Source organism: Tauraco erythrolophus, chromosome 2 (genome assembly GCF_009769465.1).
Source record: "Tauraco erythrolophus isolate bTauEry1 chromosome 2, bTauEry1.pri, whole genome shotgun sequence".
NCBI lineage: Eukaryota > Metazoa > Chordata > Aves > Musophagiformes > Musophagidae > Tauraco > Tauraco erythrolophus.
Genome location: NC_141466.1, coordinates 15,665,410 through 15,677,340, shown reverse-complemented (window position 1 = coordinate 15,677,340; position 11,931 = coordinate 15,665,410).

Below are 11,931 nucleotides of genomic sequence, written 5' to 3'. Positions count from 1 at the left end.
CAGGGGAACTCGGCTGCAAGCTTGATGGACAGCTTCCAGTTGTCCATATTGGGGAAAAATACCAGGTCTGCCTAAACTCCAGGAAGGAACGTAAAATACGAGTACAAAAATAATGTGTAAGGCACCTCTCTTAAATCCATTCTATTAGGAGCTGTGTAGCTTTCTTGCAAAATAAATCATATTTTTATTTCAGCTAAGCTGCTGTTGTAGGCTGCCAGGAGGAGACCTTTATGTGTTCCAGTGCTGGAAGCCCCTGTCCCAAATTCTTGGGTGAGAATCGCAGAATTTTATTCAAGAGGCATCTCCTGGCATCCTGGGGACAGAAGAAGGGAGAGGGGCTACTTGGAGAGACCCAGAGCAGGGACAGACAAAAGCACTGTTGCAAAGGATTTAAGGCATCCTGGAGCGACATTGTACATGTTCTGTCTAGATTCTTCCAGAATGGTGCAAGAACTGTCCTTACAATCCTACGTTGTTGACCAAGTGATCATTTCTTCCTCATAAACTAGCCTGTAATTCCTCATAAATCCATCTCGCTGTCTTGCAGAGATTGCATTGACTTTTCATTCTTCACTCGCTGTGGCAGCCTGTGGTTAGAGAAAACACCGTGGTGAGCTGGTCATGCTTCAATAGCTCTCTCACAAATGGGCTCGTCAATAATTAAATTAATACATTTTCAGACAATGAAGAAAATATTTTCAGCAGAGCTGTGAGCTAGCAATGCTCTGTTTTCAGCATATTTTGAGATCACAAAGGCCACTGCAGGATCTGAACCTAGCACAGAAAAAAAGAAACAAAAGCAATTGAATTTCCACAGTCATCATTAATTTAATTTAGCCTGAATAATTCATGTAGTGCCTCTCTGTAGTATATTTTATCAGGAGACGCAAAAGCTCTTTAGAAAGTTGGGCAGTGTAATTATCTTTTTACAGGTGAAGAAGCAGAGAGAATCTCCATACTTGAATGTCAGGCAGCAAGCAGAGTTTTCCCAAAGCAGGCACGAATCACCTTTCTGGAGGGTGTAATTCTGCAAGAAGACAAATCTGGCCCCACTTGTTATGAAGCTAACTCCGGGAATTTGGCTTCTAACCCACAATGAGCTACACTTTGGCAAATTAGTTCACTTAATTGGCTTTAATAGTCAAGTATTTAATGTAGTGCTGCTCTGTGTTGACCAAACAAGTAGCAATCTGAAAACCACAAGTGACGGAGGATCACAGCAGGCTCTCCTTGTGCCTTCGGAGTCTGATGGCAACCAGCCCTTTGGCACTCTTTTCCTCAGCTGTGGTTTCATGACATAAAGTCTCCAACAGCAGCACTATCAGCAGTGCTAAGGGGCTCCTGCCCCTCTCACCACTGCTTGCCCAGCTCCCCTTGCACTCCACACCTTCAGGAACCCAGAGTGGACCCAGCCTTGCTTGAAAATAACCTGTTAAAAACACTCCTAGGGAAGCTGTGTTGATTCCTTCACAATATTCACAGAGCTATATAGGAAGAATCATGCCCACGCACTCAGGCAGTGATGTGTTTGAGCAGAGTGGTAGGAAGAGGCAGGGTGGTGGGGAGAAGGAGAGGAGGCCATCAAAGTCTCAGGCTGGTACTGCCATATGAGACCTTGTCTCATAAAGCCACAAAATCAGGGTCCAACTTTTAACAGCGCCTCCCTCCTTTGAAAACAAAATTTTCAACAAAATTGAGCTTACCGGTGCAGGATATGCAGATTGGGGTTGAATTTATCTATGCAAACTTTTGGAGCCCAGCTGGACTGAAACATAATCCAGCTGTATTTTCATAGCTATTGTCAAGAGCCCTAATATTTGTGCCTGTGCCTTAGCTATCCAGACTGGTGCAAGAGATGGATGGTGTTCTCTAAATTCAAACTCATTATTTCTTATGCCCAGATGGGTATGAAGGAATGGACTCAAGCCTCAGTAACCTCCTTGCTATAAAAGGCCGATGTCCGCCCATGTAGTTTGTCCTTAGTCTTCTGTCAGCTCTAAAACCCTAACTTTTTGATGGACTGTTACAGCTGGGCAGCAAATTACTATAAAAGAGCACCAAATATGTTTGAAGATTATTTCTTGGTAATGGGAAACACTCAGTAGGAACCTTCCCTTTTTTACCAATCAAGGTGAAAGCTTGGTAAAATTTTTAATTCATTCCACATAAGACTCAAGCTGGCAGCAGTTACATGTGACTTTGCTATGACAGACAAAACCATTTTATCCTAAACTGCACATTGCCAAGAAGGATAAAAGAAGCAAATAGGATACAACAAAAATGCTTGCTAGAAGATGATGGAGAAAAGCATTACACTACTACTGCAATAGCAGTGGCCAGTAATTCCGGAGTCTTCATGTACTAACAAAATGTACTTATGTGTGGGGTATAAGATAGCAGGCAACCTTGAGGAAGCACTGTGACAGTCAGTTCTGTGATTAGGAGAAAAAAATTGTTAAATATGGTAGAAGAGATCTGATATAAATGCAACACTGATGATTTCCTAGTCTTAACTTTTTCATTTTATGCCTGTTTTACCAAACATTTTGTGTTACTGTTGTTCAAACTCTCATCTTGTTTCTTTTGTTGTTGCTCAGAGTGTTGATGTAGCAATTAAGCTAGACAAGACAGGAGCTATTTGCCATGATTTGCTCCTTAGATATCAGACAGACTCTGGAGAAAAAAAGCAGAGTCCGAAAACAGACAGGAATAAGTGGACCAAATAAAATCAGTTCTCCTGAGTTTCAGACATCAGAAGAACAGAAGTAGTTGTATGAGAATGTTTGTGTGCTGAAGTGAAATCTTACATGATCTTAGACAGAAAAAAACGATTTTTTATTTGTTCAAGGCTTGTTATTATTGGATTTGGAATAGTTTGTTTTTCTGGGAAATCAGAGCCTGGTGAAAGTTAATTAAGTCTCACCCAGAACGAGAAAGTGCATGTATACAATCTTCAATAGTTTGTTTTAAAAGAAATGTCAGTCATCAAGGCACCTAAAATCCCCATATGGTTTTGGAACAGGGAAGTGAGGGAAGACAAACAACAGAAAGCCACATCCATGTAACATATTCCATCCTGGTCATAGAATCATAGAAACATAGAAACATAGAATCATAGAATGGTTTGGATTGGAAGGGACCTCAAAGATCATCTAGTTCCAACCCCCCTGCCATGGGCAGGGACACCCTCCACTACACCAGGTTGCCCAAAGCCTCATCCAACCTGGCCTTGAACACTTCCAGGGATGGGGCATCCACAACTTCTCTGGGCAACCTGTTCCAGTCCCTCACCACCCTCAGAGTGAATATTTTCTTCCTTAGATCTAATGTAAAACTATCCTCTTTCAGTTTAAAGCCATTGCCCCATGTCCTATCACTACATGCCCTTGGAAAAAGTCCCTCTCCAGCTTTCCTGTAGGCCCCCTTCAGGTACTGGAAGGCTGCTATAAGATCACCCCGGAGCCTTCTTTTCTCCAGGCTGAAAAACCCCAACTCTCTCAGCCTGTCTTCAGAGCAGAGGTGTTCCAGCCCTCGGATCATCTGTGTGGCCCTCCTCTGGACTCACTCCAACAGCAATATGAAACAGTCATAAAAATGATCTGTGCTTTCAAAGCGGACTGTACATGAGAGAAAAATAAGACATTCTTTGGGGAGTTGAGGAATAATAGAGCAAATAAGTCTGCATCATTACGTGCTCCGTGCATAAAATCTCCAACCTTTCTGCAGGGAAAAATTAGAAGTTAGTAACACCACCTCTATGTCTGACATGAGCCCCAGAGTGGTCACAGTGCAGGCATACGGACTGCCAGCAATAAAGACATGGCAACGAGTCTTCTGCACTGTAATGGAGGCGCTTGAAAATGTTTTCTTGGAGGTCATCTCTGGAATAGAAAGAGAGGATGAGGAAGAGTTCTCACATAAAGTCACTACTGACTTAACAACCAATGAGCTCTGCAAAACTAGGTTTGGTAAAAATGACATTGCTCCCAGCCATAAGCAAAATGTTCTCCTTGGGAAGGGCAGGGCTTCATAGTCTACTATTTTTTCCTGTGACCGTTTCAGCTGGGGGTCCCTGGTGGACATTTCGATGGGTCTCAAACTATCCCATAACATAGAAATATGTAAATGACAGGCTACTTGGAAGCATTGCAGATAGTCAGTAAGGTCTAGGCTGTCCTAGAGAGTTTAGAAGACTCTAACTACAACTTAGAATGTTACCACTGATCAGCTGAGCTGAGCTAACTGTTGGGGTGCCCAAATTGATATAACTTTTTAAGTAAAACTCATGCTGAACTATTGCACCTTCCCCAGGGACAAGACTTACCCTAAAAACAAAGCAGTTTAAAGGGGAAAATGATTTCAACTAACAAGTTTTACATTGCAAACATGGCCAGCTAAGAATATATAATGCTCAATTATGCCATTTCAGATGACAGGCAAGGCTCTTTGCTTTTCTCAGAGGTGACCATCTGCCAGGGACAAGGGTTACGGAGGTATTGGTAATGCACAGGGTTAACAATTCGGAGTAATCATACATACCACACGCCACTGGACTGTAAGGAAGATTTCTTCATTTCGATTAATTTTCTTCTTTTAAGAGCACATCCGGTGATGTTCATAGAGCTCCTTCTCCATGATGCTACCAGTCACTCATCATCTTGAACTTGAAAGTCGCCAGCCATCCCTTTTTTATTATTTTAATCCAGTCAATGGATTAAATTTGACACACTTGTAGAGCCTTCTCTCTACCAGAAAAGTAAGTCAGTTTAATTAAATTGATTTAAATTTATGTAAATTACTATGATAGATGTACTGAAGCTGGTTTAACCCATGTTCATATTGATTTATCTTGCATCAGTTCTGCTCCTGCCATGAATGCCAATCGCGATTATTTTTTAACCAGTTCACTCATCTAATACCAGCAGTCACAAGACAACGGAAGAAAGTCAAAGCTTAGGTTTTCTTCCTTTGCTGGAGCAAAATGGAGCTTGTTGATACCATGTTGTGTGCTGGAAAAAGCACAGGAAATGGTGAAACAAGGGAGAGAAGAAGGCATGGAGATAATAGAAATGGACAAAACATGCACAGTCAGGCAGTGTTTGGGGAGCAGGAAAATTTGAGGGTAGTGATGGTAATTGTAATCTTGTATTTTTCATCTCATAAGCACTGCCCATTTAGCTGTCATTTCTCATCATTAATTTTTACTGTACACAGACAATTCCCTGTGCTGGAGGAACCTTTTCATCTGCTGTGGAAGCATCTCAAAACAACATGAGAGACTCCTGAAGAGCTTCCTCGGTCAGAAACATCAGTGGTGATGACCTTCGGGCATATGGTAGGGCTTGTAAAAAAAAAAAAAATTAGTTAGGCTTCCAGAGTATGCTCAGGGGGTCTCTGGGTTTCATGCTGAAAGCCTATGAAATCGTCACACTGACATTTTCTGAGTATGTTTTGTTGCTGTAATGTGGCTCTTAAACCGTCTAGACCTTTCAGAAAGCTGCAGCAGCTGCTTACATTGAAGTGTGACACAACCTTACAGCTGCCAAGATTTCTATCTTGGTCTATGCACAGATTACTGCTGCGTTATCATTGAACACAGCTCCAGAGCTCGTGTCCAGCTACTCGGTACTCGGTGTAAACACTTCCTCTGAGTACTGCAGCCTCAAAGTAGTCTACAAAGCAAGAAGACAGCCTCCTGCTTTGTCTGAAATCCGGGCCCTTGGGAACAAGTTTTTATTTTACTTGCACGCTACTTTTAGTTGAAGTAAAATGACTGGAGTATATAATCCCTTGTGCTCATCCCCTCATATACGGATGAACGTCACCCACATAGGGATTTCTAGTCCAGCAGCTGGTCCAGCAGCTGGAAATACTATAATCAATTATAGAATCATAGAATTATAGAATGGTTAGGGTTGGAAGGGACCTCAAAGATCATCTAGTTACAACCCCCCTGCCATGGGCAGGGACACCCTCCACTACACCAGGTTGCTCAAAGCCTCATCCAACCTGGCTTTGAACACTTCCAGGGATGGGGCATCCACAACTTCTCTGGGAAACCTCTTCCAGTCCCTCACCACCCTCAGAGTGAATATTTTCTTCCTTAGGTCTAATGTAAAACTATCCTCATTCAATTTAAAGTCATTGCCCCTTGTCTTATCACCGTATACTCTTGTAAAAAGTCCCTCCCCAGCTTTCCTGTAGGCCCCCTTTAGGTACTGGAAAGCTGCTATAAGATCACCCTGGAGCCTTCTCTTCTCCAGGCTGAACAGCCCCGACTCTCTCAGCCCGTCTTCATAGAAGAGGTGCTCCAGCCCTTGGATCACCTTCGTGGCCCTCCTCTGGACTCATTCCAGTAGCTCCATGTCCTTCTTATGTTGGGGACTCCAGAGCTGAATGTAGTATTCCAGGTGGGGTCTCACGAGAGCAGAGTAGAGGGGCAGAATCACTTCCCTCGACCTGCTGGCCACGCTCCTTTTGATACAGCCCAGGATACGATTGGCTTTCTGGGCTGCCAGCGCACATCGCCGGCTCATGTTGAGCTTCTCATCCACCAGCACTCCCAAGTCCTTTTCCTCAGGGCTGCTCTCAATCCATTCTCTGCCCAGCCTGTACTTGTGCTTGGGATTGCCCCGACCCACATGCAGGACAGAATTCCTCAAAGTGCTTTAACTCACTACAGCTTTTGTACACTGTTTGCCATGAATTCAGCATGAATGAGCAAGCTGCTGTCTTGTCATGAGGCATGGCTTGGAAAATCAACTTTTTGAGATGCACAAGATCCTCACCTGGCCTAAACATGTATCCCATGCGCAGGTATTGCACTGACCATTTACAGTATTTTGTGGAATAGAAAAATCAGCACTCTTTTTGCCTGCAAAGTACTAAAGTGCTGCAGATGCCACACTGCAGGGAACTCATGGTTTGTTTGCTTCTAGACCACGCTTCTTGCATCATCCTCTCTGCTCTTCTTTGTAATTTCAAAAGCTCCTAAACAATTTCAGAGGGTCTCAAGCACAGGGTGGGCTCTGCTTTTGTATCACAGATCTCCACTCTTTGCTGAAGGTCTTTGATGTAAAATTTGAAACGTCTTTGTGCATTTCATAGACTTTGAAAGTACACTTGCCTTGCAGTAACATTAGCTTGGCTGCCCATTTTTCTTTCTGATAAACATTTTGGATAGGTTGAGGTGGAGAGAGCTGAATCTGCATCTGCAAATGAATTCTCTGCTTGTCCAAGGAAAGGGAGGACTCAGCAAGCAGAAGGACCTGCAGTATCTGGCAGGCTTTCCATATGACAGTAGGCAGCAGTTTACAGGATTAGCTGTCAGGCAATACACCTTATTGGGTACGAGTCAGTCTTCAAGTCCAGCTGTGAAATGTTTTGCATGTCTAGCACCCTTCTGGTACTTTGTCTCCAGTACTGCTGTGCTGGGTTACTGAGTCAGAGAAAGTTGAAAAGCAGTCCCAGTCATCTCAACTGGATTTAAACTCTATTACCCAGGCCCTGCTTCCTTGAGAAGGATTTTACAGAATGTGCAGGAGTACATTATGATGGGATTTACTTGCTTTTAGTTCAACATAGGCATTATATCTGTCTGCTAAGTAGCTCTTACTGCTAAGGATAGCTCTTGCTTCACTTGGCATGGCAGTTAAATACTCTCCAGAATAGGACAGGCATGTTCATCAATCCCAGTGTAGTAAGGAGCAAATCCTGGTTGCTTGGACATCAGGACAAGCACATTCTTCATCCTGTTCCTCCGTGCTTCATCCTAAGCACAGAACAGGGCAGGGCTCCAGCTCTGCAGCTAGGTACAAATGTGTATAGAAATAAGAAGAAAACCTGTATTTGCCAGAGCAGTTTATGCACCTGCAGAAAGAGTCTGAAACCAGGTAAAATCTCTAAGTCCTGCACCTGTCGTTTTGCCTGGGAGGTAGCTGAACATTCTCTGAGAACGAATTTAAAAGAATGAGTCAAGAGGAGCTAGCATCTCAGTCTGCAAAAATTTGGTCCAGTGCTTTTGCCCATAGACCCTGGTTTCCATAACTCTCCTTGAAATTCAGTGTTCATTCACAGAATTCTTTATTAACCATGAGCATATTCTTAGACTATACGACTTATTGTAGAGGGTACTGTGGGACATGACTTCTCTCATCATCAAATCTAATCTCTGGAATCAAGCAGGATTAAGCACTGAAATAATTCCACTTTCCATGTATCCATCTTTATATTGAACACCGCTAATGATGGTGACATAATGACCTCACTATGTGATACCTTCCAAAGTATGAGTCGTCCTGTTAATCATGTCTCCTGCTGCTATTTCTGTAATTCAGAACTAAAATAATAAATAACAATTGAATAAAGCCTTGAACCTGATAACTTCCATTAATCACCCAAAAAGTTGACTTATTTGCAAAGTGAGACTAGCTGGTGTGACTTTCTTGTCCCAAAAAGCAATGTATTTTGTCTTTATTTTTAATTCCTTCAGAACACTCGCCTTTGGACCTGGCTCAACAACAATCCCTCTTCGCACTCACTTGCAGAATTATAGTTGTGTCTTGCCAATGAGGCCTGCAAAATAGAGTGGCACATGAAAAAAGCTAACATGGAAAGGCACTTTACACTTTGACAAGGAGAGCTTGTAAGTATCTGGACATCAGTCTTTATATTTAAAACATTAAGACATTTCGCAAAAATGTACCAGACATAAAGAATCACCCGAAAACAGTAACAACTATAGAATCATAGAATTATAGAATGGTTAGAGTTGGAAGGGACCTCAAAGATCATCTCGTTCCAACCCCCCTGCCATAGGCAGGGAAACCCTCCACTACACCAGGTTGCTCAAAGCCTCATCCAACCTGGCCTTGAACACTTCCAGGGATGGGGCATCCACAACTTCTCTGGGCAACCTGTTCCAGTGCCTCATCACCCTCATAGTGAAAAATTTCTTCCTTATATCTAATCTAAATCTCCCCTCTTTCAATTTAAATCCATTGCCCCTTGTCCTAGCACTACACGCCCTTGTAAAAAGTCCCTCTCCAGCTTTCCTGTAGGCCCTCTTTAAGTGCTCCTGAAGGAAGTATTCTTATTTTTCTCTGATTTTATTAGCTCTTACGTCTATTGACGGGTACCCTAAATGGTCGGTCAATTATATACATTCTGAATCTTGACTCAGGCAATAATCCCAAGACGTGCTTGTCTCTCCAGTCCAGCAAGGAAAATGACAAGAGAGCTGAATCTCTACTATTTCTATCAATGAATGTGAGTAGTTAAGAATTTGCATTGGTCAAGCACTTTCTTGTTGCTTTATTTACATTCATTTTACTTGTATAATCCCATGTGTGAATAAGTCACTTTGTAGATACTCATCCTTCTGTGTTTTTCTGTAACTTTGTCCTAGCAAAGTGAAAAATAGTGAAAAGGTTACTCTTCCCAGCTCTTTCCCTTTCTGGAGTTTTTCCGGCCCCAAAGTTACACATGCACATACTGTTGAAACACAACTCAGTACAACTAAAATGCTAATTCATAGGGACAACTCTCCTCAGAAAGGAGCTCAGGAAGTCTCTGGTTCAACCTCCAACTCCTGGCAGGGTGAGCCATGAGGTGAGACCAGGTCCCTCAGGGTGTTTTCCAGGGTGTCCTCCAAGGACGGAGATTTTCCATCCTGGGCAGCCTGTGCCACTGCCCACTGCTTGACTGAATTAATAAAGCACGTGGAAATTCATATTGTAGCCTGTACCCTAAAAATGCTGTGATTTGGTCTTTCAAGCATCATCATACTAGAAAAAGAGAGCATTTGTTCCTGTATATCCCAGTCTCCAGGGCAGCCTCAAGGTCTAACCAAGAGCCTGACAGTCCCAGGTGGCTTCAGGAAGTTAGAAATGATAGAAAGCCATTTTTGCTTCCAACAGCCTACCCTGCCTTCAATACAGCTAATTCAAATACTGTACAAAAAAAAGCAGAAGGAAAGGCAGTGCGAAGGTCAGTCCTCTTCCTCTCCCTATAGAATTAATTAAAACGTTACTGTGTTGTCACAGGTGCATGGATCAGCTCTGAGAAGGCATCTCTGTGCAGCAGGAGCTGAGGTAGGCGGGTCTAGACGTACACAAGGTCAGAGAGAGTAGACATGAGAAGATCAAATTCAGCACGAAGGGCAGGCAGGGCCAGCAAAAGAGCAGATGTGGTCACAGCAGCACCATTTCCAATGGCTGTGTCAAGACAAAGAGGGAAAAGCTAAACCTGCCAGCACCGTCATGACTACTGCTTGAAACCACGACCCTTCTGCTCCTGCCTCCCGCAGCCTGTCTGCAGCCAGATGTCTCTCCCCGTGGCCTGGGGGAAGGAGGAAGGACCATGTTGCTCTCGCCCTCGATCAGGACTGAGCTTGCACTCCCTGGGGTCTCTCTCACATCTCCAGCAGGTTTGATTTAGGTTTCAGCCCTGATATTTTGTTTCCTCTGGGAGCTATGACAGCAGTAATTAGAAACCAAGAACCTCTGAAAGCGAAATATTAGTAACTAGAACAAAAGTCTGTCAATGAAATGTATTATCATAATGCTAAGGCATACAATATGTATGGTTGTTTTTCTCTAGAGGTTAGCACATTTGCTGTTTGGGAAGCCCCTTTAATTCCTCCACAGTCTGTTTCTCCACAGTCTGTTTCATAAGCTCTTCTTCCTTATGGCACTCTCATTCTTCTCCCGAGGTGAACTTCTTTAGATGACAAAATTCAAAATCCTTTTTCCAAATGTAATTCCTGTCCAGCAAAACTGCTATGTCACTTTGCCCTGGAGCCTGGCAGTCTGTCTCTGTCCTCCCACCTCAAGTGTTTGCTTGGACACTGCTTATTCAGAGAGTGTATGGCCAGGAGGACCTCAAGATCACCTTATAGGACCTCTTACACAACATAGGCCTCTACATTTCACTGAATTATCTCTGTGTGGAAATTTTGTGATGAAACTAGAGCAGCAAAATGGCTCTTAGTCCAAGGGCAACTTCACTCTTGTAACTCAGTCCTCTCCTTGTCAGATTGTTGATTATCTGGCTTGCAAATGGACTAATAAACCACCTCTGCTGTGAAGTGTGTCTCTTCCCGTTTTAGGGAGTCAGTCTCTAGTTATCCTTGGGCTAGTGCTCCTAAATCACAATAAGGGTCCTAGACATGCGGATAGCTCTGCATACAGAAGGAATACGGGCAAGGTTCATTCCTAAGGCAGGGAAACAGATGGATGCTCCTAGACAAACAGAATGGCTACGTCTACTATGTTGGTCCCAAAGATGTTTCCCAAGTCGTGGGTCAAAGTGTGCCTCTGACCTCCTCCCTGAGCCTGCCCCTCCCCAGGGAGAGAAGAGCTCTCCTGCACAGCCTGGCCCTTCCCAGGCATCAGCCAGAGGAGGAGTGTCCCTTTCACACGGCAAGCAAAGACTTTCCCAAGTGCAGACATGAGAGCTAGGGTTGATGCACAAGTGAACAAAATCTGAGCTCTTTTGTAAAAAATATAGAGAAGTAAAGAAATAAAGCAATAATAGATTGCCATATTCCTCCTGAAAAGGACTTCTCAAGACTTGTTTCTTTGATTTCAAAAGGAATTGGTTTGATTTTTCAGACTTGTGTATCCCGTTTTCTGATGGCTGAACAGCAAACCAGGATTATTTAAAAAACTTGTCATTTCTGGACAAGCAGAGACACTTAAATCAGGGCGTACTGTAGGTTGACTTTCAACTACGTAATGAGGAAGACGAAAAGCATGGCATAAAAAACCAAAAGTAATCGTAATGTGGTTTATTGAGAAGAATAAATAGATTGAAAATGCTATTGAGCTGCACAAAAATAGCACCACACAACTATTATAAGTTCATTTCTTTTCTGCTAGAAGATTAGGGACTTCTTCCTGCTTGCTTTTTTGGCACTGAACGTGAACAAGG